The 18,350-nt window shown below is 45.5% G+C and overlaps 1 protein-coding gene across 1 annotated transcript in view; it reads left to right on the forward strand.

Annotated features, from left to right (window-relative positions):
* Nucleotides 1-327: 327 nt before the first annotated feature.
* GABBR1 (gamma-aminobutyric acid type B receptor subunit 1) overlaps nt 328-18,350 on the forward strand; it is a 208,009-nt gene continuing 189,986 nt past the window's right edge. The window contains exon 1 of the mRNA XM_032208492.1: nt 328-470. The gene's annotated coding sequence lies outside the window, so the exon portion shown is untranslated. The remainder of the gene's footprint in view (nt 471-18,350) is intronic.

Consider the following 18,350-nt stretch of genomic DNA (forward strand, 5'->3'; position numbering starts at 1 on the left):
AAAATCCGTTCTTAGCGAGCACCTAAAAGCCAAGAGGAACATACAGTACGTAACTAATTTCAAGTTTGTAGGCTTTACGGTTCTGGAGATTTCGTGATAAATGAGTGGTATTTGGCTTTTATATATATATAGATAAAGAGAAGATGGATTGGAAAAAAATGAGCATGGTTTTAAAATTGGTGGTAAGCATATTAATAGTGTGCATTACATTAATGATAGCACCCCGAGAACTGAAATTGCAAATGATTTGCTAGGTCTAGCAATAAAAGTCAAGAAACACAGTATCAAATTGAACTAAGTTTGAATCCTTCCTCCTAGGAATTACAGGTTCAAATTATCCTATTTGGGTTCTCTGGAACAGCCTCTAATTCTTGAAAAAGTGGAAAGAAAGAGAAGAAGAGGATGATCAGGAACGAAGTTAAGGGACTGAGTTACAGTGGTGTTGAGTGCACTTTGGAAGACCTGGACAGGTAAGTGATAGATCATCCTGGAGAAAATCTATGTGGTAGCTAGGAGTTGAAAATGACTTGATGGCACACAATCAATCCAAATAATAGAACTTTCGAGCCTCTCAATCATCTTGTTGTTCTTCTCTGCATTCTTTCCAGTTCCTTAGCATCCTTATTATATTATGGTGTCTAGAACTGAGTGTAGCAGCCCAGGTGCAACCTGACCCGTGCAGCATAGAATAATGCCATCATTTCTCATGATCTTGACACTATTGTATACCTCTGTTGATGCAATCCAAACTTGCATTGATTCTTTTGGCAGCTGCAGTACATATAATTTTTTTTTCTGTTTTAATACCTTGGATTTTAGCTATATATCACAGACCATGCTGTGAGCCAACTTTTGGGGGAAAGATAATACTTTAAATCCTATTGAGTTTAGTCAGTTGCATTTTCGAACAATTGGACTAAATGAATGAGCCATAAAAGAACTGAATGAAACAATGAAAATCTGCCGGGGAGATGGAACTTCAGAACCAATAACTAAAGCAGCCTTATCATCCTGTAGATCTGAAGGTCACTGGGTTGGGGAAGGGGTTTCAAGGATGTCATTGCTTTTCTGCCACCCCCAACTTGTGGTCCTCCAGCATACATCTGATGGATGGAAGTTTTTATTAGCAGACACCAACCAGGAAAAGTTGGTTCCTGTATTAAACGTCAGAGTTTGTTGCAGAAATCACATCCAGAAAGCACACACAGATAGCTGATTCAGCAGGATTCATTAGCTTCTTTATATACATAATAACACAGGAGTAAATGTACAATACCAAGAGTGGATTCTCCAACGTGGTAGTAGTTACAGACAAAACACTGGCAGAGGAGAGATTGGTTTCAATTCAGAGTTTGGAGCTTAATAGAATTAAGCCACACCCAGACTTCTTACTTAAGTTTCTGTTTCCAAATAAGCCACATTGGTTGACCTTGTTACCATGTCTCTTCCAGTTCATGAAAATTCTGACATTAAATAAGAAGCAATATTTATCAATGACTCTATGGCCGGGATGGCGAACCAATGGCACGCATGCCACAGGTGGCACGCGGAGCCATTTGTCACGACACACGAAGCATTGCCCTGTCAGCTGGCCAGCTGAGTTCAGCTTTTTTTAAAGCCATTTTTCGCTCCGCCCCCTTATGGCACACAAGCCAAAAACGTTTTGCCATTGCTGCTCTATGGCATACCTGGATCTTCAACTGTGTGCAAAATAGAGGTTCTTATTAGATTAGATTTTGGGCTTAAGTAGCACCCTGTTCCCCTAAGGAAGCCAGATGGCTGTTGTTGGGAAGCCCTCCAACAAGGTTAAGTTAAGACTTCTTTTCACCTGGTTTTCCCCAGTGACTGGTCTACCCACTACCTCTGAATATCCTGACATGGATGTCTATTCAAATACGGTAGATTAACAGAGTTGGAAGGGACCTTGTAGGTCATCTAGTCCAACCCTCTGCCCGAGCAGGAGACCCTACAGCATTTCAGTCCAATCTCTTCTTCAAAGCTTCTAGTGATGAAGCTCCCACAACTTCTGAAGGCAAAGCTGTTCCATTGGTTGATGGCTCTCACTGTCAGAAAATGTCTCCTTATTTCCAGGTTGAATCTCTCCTTGTTCATTTTCCATCCATTGTTCCTTGTCTGGCCTTCAGGTGCCTTGGAAAATAGCTTGACCCCTTCCTCTCTGTGGCAGCCGCCCAAATATTGGAACACTGCTATCATCTCTCTCCAGGTCCTTCCCTTTTTGTGTGCAGTGTTATAGTGTCCCCCTGGATGACATTCTACTTGGCATCCAGACCCAAACTGCATGAAGGAATGTCAACTCTACCAAGCTCTCCAGCAGGAAGGACCTGAAGAAATAGAGGCACAATTATCTTTTCTTATTTTCCAAACTGGAGCTTGCAGGCTGCACCATAGCCCAAGAAATGGTGGAGGGGAGGGAGAGCACGCCAGCGGAATGAATGCTCCTACCTGGATAATCAATGTCCCTTATTCTGCCCCTTGCCCTTGACTATGTGTGGAATCAGAGACTCCTGACTGTTGTTGATCAAAGCACACCTGGAGCTCTAGATGCTGAATCAGGGCTCAGCAGGAGCTGGCAGTGAATGCCTTAACTCTTGCCTTGCTTGAGCCAGCTGCCATCTTCCTGGCAAGCAGAATAATAGATGAATATGTCATTCCTAGCTTTTCTTGTGTTTGACAGAGAACCATGAGCTGCGATTCCAATGGGTGTCCAGTCCCTTGATTCTCACCCAATGGTACACCAACAAAGGTGTTCAGTCACTCCTCTTCAATTCTGTAGAATTCTGGCCTTCCCCAGCCTTCCTCCACAGCCAGAATTCAATCCTCATGGGGCTCAAGGTTGACTCAGCCTGCCATCCTTCCAAGGTTGGTAAAACGAGGAACCCAGATTGTTGGGGGCAATAGGCTGACATTGTAAACTGCACAGAGAGCGCTGTGAAGCACTATGGGAGTGATATATAAGTCTAGGTGCTATTGCTATTGATGTCCTTAAGATATATGGGGACTTTTAACTCTTAGAATTTTCAACAATGACTCTGCTGGCTGGGGAATTCTGGGGATTGAAGTCCATACATCTGGAAGCATTCAGATGGAAAGGGATTGCTATCATTGCTAAAAATGACTCATTTCTAAGACTGCAGAAATTCATTTTCCACTATTGGGCTATTCAAAATGGTGTTCTAGAGTGTTCTGTTACAATAGGGACCAATCACCACACATATCTCTATGGTATTGGTGGAGAATCTACGACTATTGGTGGACCTCTAGTGCATTCCCAGAGGCCAAACGAGTGTAGCCAATTATAAAGGATGATGGGACATAATTTACATGCTAGGGCTGAATATTTTCCTCTCATATCATAGCACTTAAGACATTTTACCGATATCTTGCTTTATTCTTTATAACAGGGGCCTGCAAATATGGCTACTTTAAGACTTGTGGACTTCAACTCCCAGAATTTCCCAACCACCATGTCTGGCTGAGGAATTCTGGGAGTTGAAGTCCACAAGTCTTAAAGGGCCCACTGCTTTATAACAACCTTTCATGAGAAGTCTGGATCATTATTTCCACATGGCAGATGGAATACTGGGGTTGAGAGAAAGCCAACAGCAAAGGGCCAGCTTGTCCACAATTAAGAAGTAAACCTTATTCGTTCAATGGTTCCTACACTCAGACAAGTGTGGATTGGTTGACTAGAAGCCTTTCTCTGTTTTGAATTACAGTAAGCCAAAGCATATAAACCATCCCAAGAGATATGTCTCTCTAGCAAAGTGCCTCTATGGGTTTGTTCCAGGAAGCGCCTGCTGGAAGGCTCAGAGTGCCTACATGGCTCTCCTTAGATAATAGGAGGATCGTGAAACTTAGTGCGCCATTAAATATCTGGCTCTGCTTTATGCTTTGAGTCGTGGATTCAAAAGGGAGGCATATTTGTCATCAAAATGCTTCATGGAATAATGTGCGTAAGTCTAGTTTATGGGCCTTTCCCTATATAGCTAGTCCTTGACTTACAACCATTAGTTTGGTGACTGTTTCAACTTACAATGGCACTGAAAAAAGTGATTTGTGACCACTTTTCACACTTAAACATTGCACTAGACCGATTAGATCCCACAGATTAGGCCTCCTCCGAATTCCATCTGCCGGCCACTGTCGACTGGCGACTACCTGGAGGAGAGCCTTCTCTGTGGCTGCTCCGACCCTCTGGAACGAACTCCCCGTGGAGATTCGAACCCTCACCACCCTCCAGGCCTTCCGCAAAGCCCTTAAAACCTGGCTGTTCTGACAGGCCTGGGGCTAAAGAGCTGTTGCCCCCGTCTCGAATGGTATGATTGTTGTGTGTTTTTAAATTATGCATTATTATGTTTTGTTTTATTTTTTGTCTGTACCCCCTTCCCTGATTTGAATTGTGAGCCGCCCTGAGACCCCTTCGGGGGGAAAAGGGCGGCATACAAATATAATCAATCAATCAATCAATCAAGCATCCCCATGGTCACATGATCAAAATTCAGACTTTTGGCAACTGGCACATATTTATGATGGGTTGCATTGTCCTGTGGTCATGTGATCCCATTTCGTAACCTTCGGACAAGGAAAGTCAATGGGGAAATCAAGATTCACTTAACGACTGTGTTACTGACTTAACAACGGCAGTGATTCACTTAACAACTGTAGCAAGAAAAGTCTTCAAATGAGGCAAAACTCACTTAACACAAATTTTGGGCTCAATTGTGGTGGTATGTCGAGGACTACCTGTATACAGCACATCTCAACTATGAAACAAACATTCCCTAGCAATGTCCCTGCCTTTTACTGCCTTTTCCCTCTAATATTGGTTTCATTTCATCCTAAACTCTTGATGAGGCTGCTGCTGCAGGTTTAAGCTTTGTTGCTCTGAGGTTACAACTGTTGGAAGAAATGTCCTTCTGGGTTCAGTTCCAAGTGGGGAAAAAGACACTGGAAACATGGAGGCTGCTTGGAAAGATGGTTTAAAGGTGGACACATGGCTTGAGCTCCTGTCGAAAAAGGTGATCACATGCTTCAAGATGTTGGGTGAAGAAGAGAAAAGAAAGCAAGATGCTGAAAGTCCCTGGTTTTATGCCCTCTCTGGCCTTTGATTTTGATCTTGTATTCTGATTGGTTGTCAGACCCCAAGAGGCCATGCAGGGGCAACTCTCTAGGCTGTGTTTTGAGTCCAGGTTTAGTTGACCATTGCTTCTTCCCAAGTGCCCTGTGCTGAGATGGGTAAAGGGCTAATGCTATTATGCCTTAATCCCATTACCAGGAGTTGAAAGGGGAGGTCTTTGTTATGTAGAATAGACCGGTTCAGGCCTTTTAATGGCCCATTGACAAAGCTGGGGGCTATTAAGAGTGAGTCTGTTTCCTACCTAAAAATATTTCTTATCCAGGGGAATATAATATTCTGCCTTTTCAATATTTCCCAGGATATTTCATTTTTCTAGGAGAGGGGTGGGTGCTAACTTCCTAGACAACAGTCCCCTGTTCCTTTTTCCAACCCTGTCAGCAGTGTATGATGTGTAAAATTGGTTAGGCTTTGTCACCCATCACCTTGGTGGGAATTTGGGTGACTTAAGAGACCAGGAATAGAGTCAGTACAGGCAGGTTCTCAACTGGCAACGGGACAGAAGATTTCACACCAGTGTAGTTTTCCACTGATTAAAATTGAAGAGCAGGGCCAGGACTAAAAGTTATGAGTCCCTAAGCTGTGAGAAGCTGCAGAGGCCCAGTTTAGCACCTGCTAAGGAAGAATAAGGCTGTGTCACAACTGAATTCGGCAGGAATGCTGCCAAGATGCACAACAAACTCGTGATAGGCTGGGGAAGATCCTTCTTTGAACAGAAGGTGCAAATACATGCAGAAACAGTGCATATTTACACGAATGTGGGTCGTGAACTAGACAAGAGGGCTTAACTTTGGGGACCTTCCAGGGTGAAATTATAATAAAATTGTAACAAATGATGGGGTGGGGGGATCTGAATGTTTGAACGGTCCCAACAGACTGAGCCGGTAAGCTGTAGTTTGTTTAGTTTATGATTGAATTCAGCATTGGTGGAGAGCACTTCAGCTCCCCAGTGGGAAGCAGCCTTTTAAAAGAAGCGAAGTGCTGAATCTAGGACTTCTTTCTGCTTCGTGTGGCACAATCTGCCCTTAGGGATGGCAGGCTGGCTCTACATCTTAACAATAAAAATGTGTGTGTCTGGCGAGGGGGGGATGCTCACAGTGTAATCTCTAGTACCACTTTCACCAACTGGGACTTTCTAGATGCTCTGGGAACAGCTGTTCTAATCAATGTCTTTAGGATCAAATCTCAATAGGATATCCTATAGCTCCAGGTTTTTCTGAGCTACCAAAGATAGCAATGGCACTAGCACTTAGATTTACATACAGCTTCACAGTGCTTTGCAGCCCTCTCTCAGCGGTTTACAGAGTCAGTCTATTGCCCCCAACAATCGGGGTCCTCATTTTACCGATCTCGGAAAGATGGAAGGCTGGATCAACCTTGAGCCTGGTGAGATTCGATCTGCCAAACTGTTGGCAGCCGGTGATAAGCAGAAATCGCCTGCAGTACTGCACTCTAACCACTCCACCACCTCGACTGTGGCTACTCCCCATTTCTGCTCACCCCAAATTTCAAATATGCAACTATTTGAATATCCAAAAAAATATTTAAATGTGTATCTATACCAACCAAGATCAGAATCGTGGAAGCCATGGCATACCCTGGGATACTCTACGGAAACAGAAGTTGGACTTTAAAGAAACAGTCAAGGAAGAGTATTGATGGCTTTGAAATTTGGTGTTGGAAAAGACTCCAGAAGTTACCATGGACATCCAGGAAAATATACTGATGGATCATCAAATAAATCAAGCCAGGTTCTCATTCGAGGCACACATGACCAGGCTCAAATTATCCTATTTCAAGCCATATATAACATGAAGACTCAGATCCCCTGAGAAAGGGACTAATGCTAGGAAAGATTGTAAGTCAAGCACTACCTGAATGTGTCCCCCCACACACAATTTGGCCTAATGCAGGGGTTGGCAAACTTAAACACTCAAAGAGCCATTTGGACCCGTTTCCCACAGAAAAGAAAACACGGGGAGCCACAAAGGACCTAGCCAGAAGGCCCCTGTTCAATTCTGGAGCTGACCGGAAGTTTAGCCCCCCCCTAGAGTCTCCTCCTAGCTCGATGTACTTTTTCCTCTACCTGTCATAACCGAAAGCCCTATCAATTTTGGAGACAACTGGAAAACCCTCCCCTTGCCATAGAGCTTTCTCCTGTGCTTCTCTCCCCCCCCCCCACCCCAGAAGCTCCTCTCAAAATTATGGCACCGACTGGTGACGGAGCCGCAGCAGAGTGAGGAAAGAGACACATGCGGCTCCAGAGCCGCAGTTTGCTGACCCATGGCCTAGTGGAATCGTAAGAATTGCTTCCAAGATTCTGTATTTACCTCACACTAACAATAAAGATCCGAAATCTCAGCTTCCTTGATCTTGCTCAACTGTGGAGGGGTTGAAAGGTGTGGGGAGAACAAACAAGAGGGTTTAATGAACACATTAAACCAGACTTCACTTTTTACAGAATTATAAGGCAACTGAGAGAGCCCAGGAAAAGTTGCTTTAAGGCAGGGGTGTCAAACTCAAGGCCTGCGGGCCGTATGTGGCCGGGATGTGGTCGGAACTGGCCCGTGGGGCCGCCCTGAAAAATGTAAGAAGCCATCCCATGTCGCTTCAGCCCGGTCTACCCAATGTAAGGAGGAAACATGCCAGAAGTTTGGGGAATGGCATCAAGCTGGGCACACCCACCCAGTCAGCCATGCTCGCCCATGCCCATGCCCCTGAGGTCAACCACAGCCCTGATGTGGCCCTCAATGGAATTGAATTTGACACCCCTGCTTTAAGGCAACCTTTTTCAAACTTGACAGTTCCAAGATGCGTGGACTTCAAGTCCCAGAATTCCCCATGATGCATTTGTTGGCTGGCAAATTCTGGGAGTTGAAGTCTGCACATCTTGAAGTTGCCAAGTTTGAAAAGCAATGCTTTAAGGTGTCCCTGACAGCTACCACACATGCTCCATGCGTTGCACGCACTCCAACTTATATTTAGCCTTTTGCATCCGAGGTGCTGCACAGCCCTAAAAATATTCCCCAGCCCAGCTAACTTCCTACATTAGAGGAGGGGGTGGGTGGAGAAAAGCCAGCAGTGTTAAGAGTCAGAAATATGAAGGCAGTGAAAAAGGAGATTTTGGCTTCTGTCCCTTACACATATACAGATTAGGAAATATGAATTCTTCCCCCCCCCCCCCCCGACCACCACCTTGGGTATGAATGGAGGAATAATTGGAGCTGCTCCTGTCAGAGTCAATTTTCTTTCCTCTTTCTCAGCAATTTGAACATAAATTATGCTGTAATGGACAGAGTTAATAATGTCAATCAGGGCAGGGAAACATGTTCCTTGGGGAAATCATTGGGCTTGGGGGATGGGTGGGGAGCAATAGACGGGTTTCGCTGGGCTGTTGAACTAATTGCAATTAGGCCAAGAGTGACTTACAACTTGAATTATGCTTCATCAAGGATCTCCAAAGGTTGCCAACCCATCTGTGATATTTATGGTAAACAGGATAGTTGGAAAAAGGAATGAAATGGGTGGAATTTCAAGGTTTTTTAAAAAACGTCTTAATGATATGAGCAGTTTGACCGGGGGGGGGGGGGAGCTAGCTGCCTAGTGGACTAGTAGTTTGGCCTTTGCTCAATATGTTCAGGCTTGAATGTCAATCTTGGCTCCTTCCTCAGCAATTTGGATGTATGCTGTTCTGACCTAGGCTTCCCAACAGCATGAAACAACTCCTGGTCCCGATAAAAAACCCTTTTATTAATTTGCTGTGAATTCTGCTCATTCACATCTAGCAAAGTCTTTCAAGGGAGGATTTACAGTCACAGACCTTATCTGGCTTGGAGAGCCAATACCTGCAAAACTTGGCAAGGGGTCTTGGAGAGTCACTAACTCATTAAGCGAACTAATTTGTTTCCTGCAAACTCCACTCCCCTTTTATTTCCTCTGGGAGGGGCCATTCATCGTCTACCTGTGGCCTTACTCCCAAGTCGACCCCTGTTCTTTAGCTGTTCTCTTCATCTGGGAACTCTGCACATACACACACTGGGAACAGGCTTCGGCTGTTTGTCTGTCTCACTGATGTCTGACTCTGAAGGCAGCTGATAACTGGCATATGGCTCCGGCCCCCTCTCTGCCTCTGACACAGAGTCTTCATCAGAGCCTTCCCCAGACTCCAGGACTGGCCCATGTTCCTCCTCATTGTCTGAATCTGCTGCCAGTTCCGCAGGCTGCTGGTGGGCCACAACATATGCATAGTACTATAAGGATTCATTTGGCAACCATTCAAAGTTACAAGGCACTGAAAAACTGGACATGATTGTTTTTTACACAACTGTTGCATCCCCATTGTCATGTGATCAAAATTCATGCTGTCAGACGTGCCTCCTTCAAAATTCAAGAAAGGAAACCCCCAACTCCATTGTTTTAGAGAAAAGGTACTTTTACTGAATATGAAGTGAAAGCATCGAAAGCAAAGCAAGATCTGAAGCTAAAGGTGCGAAATTGTACATATCAAAGGTTTACCCAAATCCCTGCCCCCAACAACCCCAAGTCGAATGTCCAATCTCCAAGAGTGTCATGTGGGGTGCATCTTCAGGTGGCTTCATCCATCTGGTATGCAGAGACGGTTGACCTTGACCAGACCTAAACAGGACCATTCAGCATGTGCAGAAGATGGTGAGAACAAAACTTCCTCCTCGTCCAGAAAAAATGAGCGACGTCGCGATGGTACGACGTGCAATCTTGGAGCTCCAAGATCGCAGTCAACACTTTTGCTGCTGGACAGTCCATTTGGACTTAAACCGCCCTGAAGAGACGGTGACAGGGTACATCTTACTGATCTCAGGGAAATCACAAAGTCCTTGTTTGATCCAAGAGAATCTCTTCTTGCCAGAGACAAAAAGCACAGCCTCAAGCTGCTGAAGTCAGGACAGCTCCGCAACTGGAGGAAAGCGGAAAGAGAAAGTGTGTCCATCTGGTGAGGAAATTTTATTTTTATAAAAGACTGCCCAAAAAAGATTGAAGATAAATTAAATTGGTAAAGAAAAGGAAATAAGTGGTGAAATTAAGCATTATTGGACAGTGTGTTATCTTTTTTATTTTATTTTTTTCTAACGATGAAAGTTTTGTGAACATTTATTACTTTTTAAAGTGAAAGTATTGGATTTTCTTTTTCTATTTCTTTTTTTTACCTATGGATTAAATCTTTTCCTTTATTTCTACAAGACTGGTTGGGATAGATTCTTTCTTTTTATTTTGTTTCATTTAAGGACTTTGTTTCTTCTAAGCCTGAAACATAAACATAAAAAAGATATAAAAGGAATATAAAGAGGGTAGTAATCTTAGAGGGAAAAGAAGTTACACTGCCACTTGGAGGTTGGAGGTTGAGACCTGGAAACATTGCTTTTTCTTTTTCCCCTTTGATCATTTTGACCTTGCACTTCAAAGGCTTCAGCTTGTTTATAGAGAAGAGCATGGGTTGTTTATGCAGGTGCTCTCTGGATGCTTGTTGGTAGCTGGAAAGAAGTGAAAACAAAGATTTGTTTTTAAACTAGAGTGGCAGTGTTTACTAATTGGAAGGATGGCTTGACTTCAAAAAGAAACCATAACATTACAACAGATTATGTTTGGAATTCAAAAGTTATTAGAAACAACAGATAGAATTGAGAAGAGATGGGAAAACATTGAAAATATAAATTTTAATGTGGTAAAACCTGATGGAAAAATGGAAGATATCCAACAAATGGAAAAAGTGGAGGTTAGAGTCCTAAAAACCCAAGGGAAAAATGAACAAAGAGGCAAGATAACTGTGGATATTGACAGTGAACTGAGTGTGGTTGGAGATGGAAAGAGTGGAACAAGGAAAGGGAAGATAGATGGAAAGGTGCTTTACTACAGATTTCAAGGTATAGAAGAAGAAAAAAAATAGAAGAATGGATGGACTTAAGGAGAGAACTTTGACAAAAACACTACTGATAACCAAAGATAAGCTGATTAAAGAAGCTGATGGAGGGTTTCGAGATTTTACAAGATATGTAACAAGCAGCAAGTTGCGAAGAGAAGTCCAAACAAATTTGATTAAGGAAATAATCAGAAGACTAATTCCACAAATGGTAAAAGAAATAAGACTACACTATTATTGGAAAGACACAGGTTGAGATATGAAAATTAATAATAAATCACTAGTTAAATTTAGTTAAAATTAGAGCATTATGTTAAAAATGTAGTGATAATGATAAAGTTAGGTAAATAATTGATAATGATAACAATGCATACATGTGTATTGGTTTGATGATGAAATTTGGTAATTTAAATGGTGAAAAAAGTAGAAAAATAAGTTAAACTTAGACAAACTATTGTTAAATAAATGACTGATAGTGATAATAATGTAATAATTTGTATTGACATGATAAAAGGGAAATTGTATATAAATTGTAAACAATGATTAAGAAAAGAGGTCTAAAAATTTTGTTATTAAACATAATTCATTTTTATTTTGAAGGTGTTATAAAGGTATAATGTGGTTGGATGATATTGAAAATAGATAAGGGAATGCTACTATGTGGTTTTGTTTTAAATTTTGGAATGTTTTTTATAAAGGGACGTTAAAACAACTATAGTCATATGAAGGATGAGGCATGATGATAGCAATATAAATATGTGATGTAAAATATATAACTTTATATGAATCATAGGTGATGACTGGAAAGGATGCACGAAAGTTCTTTGTAACCAATTGACACACTTTCTACAATTTGTAATGGAAGATGATTTTAAGAAACTTCCTCCTCGTCCCGAGATATCTCCTCCAGCACGATTCCCCTCCCAAATACCGAAACCCCCTCCTTCCCCATTACTATGGCAGCCGATAGCAAGCAAAGCAATATAGAGGCTGTCACATACACTCGGCAACTGGCATGTATTTATGACAGTTGAAGTGTCCCAGGGGCCTGTGGTCACCATTGGTTAACCTTCTCAGCAGGCTTTTAACGAGCAAAGTCATGGAGGAGGAGGAAGAGGAGGAGGCCAAATTTGCTTAACAACCACATGATTCACTTAACAACTGCAGTGATTCACAAAACAACTGTGGCAAAAGTTCATAAAATCGGGCCCAACTCACTTAACCATCTAGCTTAGCAATATAAATTTTGGGCTCCATTGAGGTCATGAGTCAAAGACTAGTAGGAATAGGAATAGGAATAAGTTTATTTATAGGCCGCCCTTTTCCCTGAGGGGACTCAGGGCGGCTAACAACTTATAGGGAGGGGATACAAACAGTAACATATAACATAACACATAATTAAAAAGTAAACAACATTCATTCAACATTCGGGTGGGGGCGGATCAAGTCTTTACCACCAGGCCTGGCGGGATAGCCAGTTCTTGAGGGCTGCGCGGAAGGTCTGAAGGGTGGTGAGGGTACGAATCTCCACGGGGAGATCGTTCCAGAGGGTCGGAGCTGCCACTGAAAAGGCTCTCCTCCGCGTAGTAGCCAGCCGGCACTGGCTGGCAGATGGCACTCGGAGGAGGCCTAATCTATGAGATCTAATCGGTCTCGAGGAGGTAATCGGCAGGAGGCGGTCTCCCAAGTACCCAGACCCAGATTCCTTTCATAGTCCTGTATTTATTGTGACTCATAAGCAAACCATGCTTGGAGAGCAAAAAGACAACCAGCCCCTAGATGGCAGCAGAGACACTGAAATCTCTCAGCTCTATGTTGCCATTTAATGGCAGGTGGTACATTTTGCAGCCCAGATATAATAAGCCTAAGAAAGGTATAATGCAAATGAATTCCACCTGGCTGCACAAAAGTGTGAAGCACACTGTTGTTTTCTAATAAGTATGAAAAGTAGCAGAGACGTTTTCACATTCTTCTGCAACCCTATCCTTGCAAAGAGGGAGTTTCGAGCCTTCAGGCACAAATGTTTAGCAATTAATTGTGGCATTAACATGAGACTAAGCAATAACTATCAGCCATTACAGGTCTGGGACCTCCCTCCAGCTGGGCATGCAATTAGAACTTTTCCTTTTTTTTTAAGGCTAAAACCATTTATGCCAGGTTGTAACTCAATCCTTTTGGATTCACAGACACATTTGAAATGTTGTGAACATTAAAAAGACAGGTAGTCCTTGACTTACGACCACAACGGTCCAACATTTCTATTGCTAAGAGAAACATTGTCCCAGTGAATTTTGCCCCATCTTACAGCCTCTCTTGCCACGGTTGTTAAGTGAATCACTGTGGTTGTTACATGGTTGTAAAGTGAATCTGGCTTCCCCATTGACTTTGCTTGTCAGAAAGTCACAAAAGGGGATTAAGGGGATTGCATGATCCCGGGACATTGCAACCATCGTTAATATGAGTCATTTGTCAAGCGTCATGGGGCTGTAAGTGTGAAAAACGGTCATAGGTCACTTTTTTCAATGCCGTTGTAACCTTGAATGTTCACTAAGTAAACTGTTGCAAGTTGATGACTACCTGTATCTCACATAAGACCAATAACACAAGAACCTCTGGATGAAGTTCAAGATATTGGTTAAAAAGGTAAAGGTTCCCCTCGCACATATGTACTAGTTGTTCCCAACTCTAGGGGGCAATGCTCATCTCCATTACAAAGCCGAAGAGCCAATGCTGTCCAAAGACATCTCCGTGGTCATGTGGCCGGCATGACTAAATGCCCAAGGCGCATGGAACACTGCAGTGGTGGGTTTCAAAAATTGTTCAAACCTACTCTGTGGGTGTGGCCTCCTTTGTGGGAGTGGCTTGCTGCCCATGTGACCAGATGGGAGTGGCTTGCCACCCATGTGACCAGATATGAAGATGCCAACGACACTTGTCAGAACCACCTTAAATTACCTCACACACAGCACTGGCATGCATAAGAATATGATGTAAACTTGTTTTTTAAAAGGCATCTTTGGTTTGCGTTTAAACAACTTCAACACACGCAATGTTCTGATTGCACCACAAATGCAGAAGTCATCCTTACCTTTCACAGAGGCACTGAGTTTTATAAATATGAGCATGATAGTGTAGAATAATCATATCCAAGGACCAGTGGTGGGTTTCAAAAAAGTTTGGAACCTCTTTCTGTAGGTGTGGCCTGCTTTCCGGGTCCACTGGTGGAACCTCTTCTAACCGGTTCGGTAGATTTGACGAACCGGTTCTACTGAATAGGTGCGAACTGGTAGGAACCCACCTCTGGAACACTGTTACTGGACCATCAAAGGTGGTCCCTATTTTTCTAGTTTCATTTTTTACGTGCTTTCGAACTGCTAGGTTTGCAGAAACTGGGACAAGTAATGGGAGCTCACTCTGTTACATGGCACTAGGGATTCGAATCGCCGAACTGCCAACCTTTCTGATTGACAAGCTCAGCATTTTAGCCACTAAGCCACGGCGTCCCTTAAGGTATTGGTTATAAATCATCAATTAAAATCTCACATAGCTCGGGATCTCCTTATAGGAGATATAGCTTCTTCCAGATATGTTCTGCAGAGGAAGTTTGCTGAGGATCTCTGTCAGCTACTGTTGAATACTAGCGCGGGAATAAAGTACCTCTCTTCTGATTGGTTCCCGGGCGGAGCCGGTTCAAACCTTGCCCCGATTGGTCGAGCTACTCGACGCCCCATTGGCTCCTCGTTCAAACCCGGGGGTATAAATGTTTGGCGCGAACCACGCCACGTTGAATCGTAGTTACTATGCTTGAATAAAGGTTACTGCTTTGCTACACTCCTTGTCGCGTCCTCTTCCTTCGCTCCAAGATGCAAAACTGGCGACGAGGGTGGGATAAGATTCCCGCGACCACGGAGAAGAACAGGCCAGCTTGCCACCGCATCTGAAGCAGCACGAACCCGCTCCTCAGGTTGAGTACTCCGGCAGCGAACGCAAAATTTTCTTTGCCGTCTTCTTCCCTCTCTGGCTTCATACCACAATGGCATCATCGCTTCCTCCTTTTGCGCCGTTTGGATCTGCCGGAGAATCATGGGACGGTTTCATGGAGCGTTTCGAGTGTTATCTAATCGCGTCGAAGAACCGGGCACAGACCGACGAGGAGAAATGCAGTTTCTTCTTGTCCTGCTGTGAGCCTTCCATGTTTGCCTCTGCGAGAGCTCTGGCCGCCCCGAGGCCAGCTTACAAACTTGGGTGGGATGAGCTGATGTCCAGGTTGAGGGACCATTACGCCCCCTCACCTTCTCTGATCGCACGTCGTTTTACTTTCCGCCGCCGAGTGCAGAAGCCCAACGAATCCATCAGCCAGTTTCTAGAGGCTTTGCGCACAGTGGCTGCTCAGTGCGATTTTGCAGACCTGGAGGAGAACCTCGTGGAGCAGTTTGTATGCGGGGTCCGCAACGTGCAATTGCGCAGCCGTATGCTCCGGAACCACAAAATTACCTTGGTGCAAGCCGTGGAGACCGCACGAGCAGCAGAGCTCTCCGAACAATCCACGGCCGACATTGAACGCCTCCAGCTGAAAACCCCCGCGCAAACCGCTGCAGCGCCTTCCACCCAGACGAACCTCGTCGACGACCCCTCTCCTTCGGAAGATGAGGAGGAGGAAACCGTCGGACAAATGAGGATGCAACCAAAGCGGAGGCCACACCAGCAACCACCGACGCCCGCTCAGCCAGTCTCAAACGCTCCTTGCCGCGGCTGCGGCGGCCGCCATAGCCGCGCATCCTGCCCGTTTCGTTCCGCCGTCTGCCGCCGTTGTCGAGGAGAAGGACACCTCGCCAGGGTCTGCCGGGCTCTTGTGCCAGCCCCATCGTTCATGCAGCCCAGCGACCAGCGCCAGGCACTGCAAGGCCGCCAACAACCACGTTCTGCGAGGCGAGCTGAGGACTGCCATTCAACCTACCAGCTCTCCAGCGCCGACTGTGTGGTCTACCAGGCTTCTCATGTTCCCGCCGGCCATCGCAAAATTAGCGCCGCCGTTCGTCTCGAAGGTCAGCTTTGCCGAATGGAGGTGGACTCTGGGTCTTCCCGTTCCCTTCTATCTTGGGCTTTGTTTTCCCGCCTTTGCCCCAGGGTTCCCCAGAGTAAATTGCGCCCCGCTGGGGTTTCCCTTCTAGATTACCAGGGAAATGGGATTCCCACGGCAGGAATATTCCACATCCGGGTGGAATACGGAAATTTTAAAGGAAAACTTCCAGTTTTAATTGTTAGGAATGACCTGCCCGCTCTCCTTGGGTTGGATTGGTTCCCCGCCTTGGGTCTTACCATAGAAGGAGTGCACAGGGTAGTTCCCCGCACCGTAGATAGTGTTTTAGACGAGTTTGCAGATGTGTTCGATGGGAGATTGGGCTGTTATAAGGGCACCCCCATTTCCCTTTGCCTCGATCCCCAGGTCGCGCCCATTAGGCTGAAGGCACGCAGGGTCCCCTTCGCATTGAGAGCAAAGGTAGACGCTGAACTTGATAAGCTTATAGAGCAGGGGGTAATCGAGCCCGTAGATCACGCCCGTTGGGAAACTCCCATAGTCCTCCCGGTCAAGCCCGACGGATCGGTGAGGATATGTGCCGACTATAAGTCGACCATCAATTTGGCCCTGCAGGCAAATCCATATCCCGTTCCCGTAGTGCAACATCTACTCCACTCCTTAGGGCAAGGCCGTATTTTCGCCAAGCTAGATATGGCACAGGCCTACCAGCAGCTCCCCGTAGATGATGATGCGGCTGCTGCCCAGACCATTGTCACCCACCGCGGGGCTTTCCGTTGCCGCCGCCTCCAATTCGGCGTTTCGGTTGCCCCGGGGATTTTTCAGAGCCTCATGGAGCGGTTGCTCCACGGGCTCCCTGGCGTCGTTCCTTATTTTGACGACGTCCTGGTCGCAGCCCCTAGCCACTCGGAACTCCTGAAAACACTGCGGGAGGTTCTTATACGTTTTAGGGAGGCAGGACTGAAATTAAAGCGCAGCAAATGCGAAATTGCTGTTCCCCAAGTAGAATTTTTAGGATTTCTTATCGATGCACAAGGCATCCACCCCACTCCCTCTAAAGTGGCCGCTATCAAAAACGCACCAGCACCCACTTCTAGGGCGGAATTGCAGGCGTTCCTGGGGCTTTTAAACTTTTATGCCCCTTTTATTCCCCACAAGGCGTCGCTAGCCGAGCCGCTACACCGACTGCTTGATCGGTCAGCGGCCTGGAAATGGGGTAGCCGTGAAGCGCACGCGTTCGCGGCTATAAAAGATATTTTAACTTCGTCGGCAGTCCTAATTCAGTATAGTGATAGGATGCCCCTAGTCTTGACATGTGACGCCTCTCCCTATGGCATAGGGGCGGTCCTGAGCCATGCCCTCCCGAACGGCTCAGAGGCCCCCATAGCTTTCTATTCCCGGACACTTTCTTCCACGGAGCGGAACTACAGCCAAATTGATAAAGAAGCCTTGGCTGCAGTGTCCGGCGTTAAGCGATTCCATGACTACCTTTATGGTAGGAATTTTACCCTTGTCACGGATCATAAGCCGCTCCTGGGGCTACTGGCAGGCGACAAGCCAACCCCCCCCATTTTGTCTCCCCGCATGACACGCTGGACTGAGTTTCTAACGGCGTATTCGTATACGCTGTTATACCGTCCGGGTAAGCAGCTAGGGCACGCAGACGCCCTGAGCCGTTGCCCCTTGCCACAAACGGATACAGCCCACGTACCCTCTCTTTCTATTTTGTCCATTGCTGAATCCGACCTTCCCGTCTCTGCCGCGGATGTTGCAGCTTGTACAAAGGCTGACCCCGTCTTATCCCAAGTAGCTTCATGGGTTTTGAGGGGTTGGCCCGCGGAAAAGGTAGCGGAAGAATTCCGACCATTTAAAGCACGACAAGCCGAACTTGCCCTTCACGGGGGTTGTCTTGTTTGGGGGGATAGGGTAGTGATCCCCACAGCTCTGAGGGCACGAATCCTGCCCGCACTCCACAAAAACCATCCGGGCATAGCGCGAATGAAAGCCTTAGCCCGCAGTTATGTGTGGTGGCCCTTGCTAGACTCGGAAATTGCAGATTATGTAGGTCGTTGCAGGATATGCCAAAATTCTAGGCCGAATCCCCCTACAGCCGCCCCTCGGGAGTGGGAAATTCCTAGAGGCCCATGGTCCCGTTTACACATTGACTTCGCCGGCCCCTTCCACGGCCGAACTTTCATGATAGTAGTCGATGCTTACTCCAAGTGGGTGGAGCTGGTAATCATGACCTCCACTACAGCAGAGAG

The sequence above is a fragment of the Thamnophis elegans genome, chromosome 2, assembly GCF_009769535.1.
Source record: "Thamnophis elegans isolate rThaEle1 chromosome 2, rThaEle1.pri, whole genome shotgun sequence".
Classification (NCBI taxonomy): domain Eukaryota; kingdom Metazoa; phylum Chordata; class Lepidosauria; order Squamata; family Colubridae; genus Thamnophis; species Thamnophis elegans.